Here is a 1,824-nt window from a genome sequence, read left to right as displayed (position 1 = left end):
TATATATATATATATATATATATATATATATATATACACACTTTTTTTCTGAACCTATATAGCCCTTTGCATAGTTTCCTAAACACCATATTGCCATAAACCTATACAAAGTGCTGAAAAGACTTGCATTAAAATTGGGGCTTCAAATTGTGTGGCCTCTATCAATCAGTGCAGAATAATTTTATGTTGTAGTTAATTTTACATAATTCTATCTCAAATGCACACATAGCAGATTATTTATGCAGTTTAGGGGAGACTGGGGCAAGTTGTCACACTTTTTACTCCAGCAAATATTTCTCAGGGTAGGTTTGTCTTTGAAAGTCATTTTCTGCATAGCCACATTACATAAAGTCTTGGCAACAACACAACAACAATAACAAAACAGAAGCTTCTAAACATTATTGCTCAGGAAAAATTATACATCTAATTTGAACTTTTATTAATTACCTTTTGTCACAACATGCCCCTATAGTTGAATATAGAATATAGAAGACTACATTTTATTGAAATTTCTAAAGTGAAAACAAGCCATGTTTCATGCAATGTATTTAAAATATATTATTTGCTATTTAATGGGTTTCCAGCTGAATTAAAATTAAAAAAAAAAAAAAAAAAAAAAACAGTTATGAAACACAAACCCATTCATGAAACAGCAAACATGAAAAACATATCAAAAATATCTAACAATTGTTTTTTGCTAACAAAATCTGTGAAAAATAAACTGTTTAAAATAATAACATACAGAACATATGTCACAACTTGCCCCAGCCTGACAATTATGAAAAATATCTGCCGTGAGAACACATTTTCAACCTTTTGGTTAAAATCTACCTTTATTTTGTAGTTGACCCCTGCCTTAATTTATCCCATGTGGTTCAATTATGTTCACTTGTTTACCCATTAACTATAACAAAAATATGATATTGGAACATATAACAACTGCTTTTATATCTAGCTACTGAGGTACAGTATACTGTATATAAGAAGTAGAGGATGTTGAATTGTTTTGAAAGACACTATGAGCCTGTGAGCTTGTGTGTTTTATATACACTACCGGTCAAAAGTTTTGAAACACTTGACTGAAATGTTTCTCATGATCTTGAAAATCTTTTGATCTGAAGGTGTATGCTTAAATTTTTGCAATTAGTTTTGTAGACAAAAATATAATTGTGCCACCATATTAATTTATTTCATTATAAAACTAAAATATAATAAAAAAATAAAAATAAAAAAAACAGCTTTTTGAAATTGATGACTTGGACCAAATAATAAAGAAAAGCAGCCAATAAGTGCCCAACATAGATGGGAACTCCTTCAATACTGTTTAAAAAGCATCCCAGGGTGATACCTCAAGAAGTTGGTTGAGATAATGTCAAGAGTACATGTCTGCAGATTCTAGGCAAAGGGTGACTACTTTGAAGATGCTAAAATATAACAGTTTTGATTTAATTTGGATTTTGTTTAGTCACAACATACAGTAATTCCCATTGTTCCATATATGTTATTCCATAGTTTTGATGACTTTACTATTATTCTAAAATGTGAAGAAAAAAATTATAATAAAGAATGTGTTTCAAAACTTTTGACCGGTAGTGTATATGTGTGTATATACAGTATATAGATTTATACACACGTATCTATCTATCTAACTATCTATCTATCTATCTATCTATCTATCTATCTATCTGTCTGTCTCTCTATCTCTCTTTCTCTCTCTCTCTCTATCTATCATATATATATATATATATATATATATATATATATATATATATATATATAACACACACACACACACACACACACACACACACACACACACACACA

The 1,824-nt window shown here is 29.2% G+C and overlaps 1 protein-coding gene across 3 annotated transcripts in view; it reads left to right on the top strand.

The window, feature by feature from the left end:
• The window catches only part of LOC127445068 (protocadherin-10-like), a 22,867-nt gene extending 21,281 nt beyond the window's left edge, over positions 1-1,586 (top strand). For all 3 annotated transcript variants that reach the window (XM_051704823.1, XM_051704822.1, XM_051704821.1), the window contains one exon: positions 1-1,586. This exon is cut by the window's left edge. The gene's annotated coding sequence lies outside the window, so the exon portion shown is untranslated.
• Positions 1,587-1,824: the final 238 nt, after the last annotated feature.

The sequence above is a fragment of the Myxocyprinus asiaticus genome, chromosome 8, assembly GCF_019703515.2.
Source record: "Myxocyprinus asiaticus isolate MX2 ecotype Aquarium Trade chromosome 8, UBuf_Myxa_2, whole genome shotgun sequence".
NCBI lineage: Eukaryota > Metazoa > Chordata > Actinopteri > Cypriniformes > Catostomidae > Myxocyprinus > Myxocyprinus asiaticus.
The sequence above is the reverse complement of the archived record's forward strand: the minus strand, read 5'-3'. Positions and strand labels throughout refer to the sequence as shown.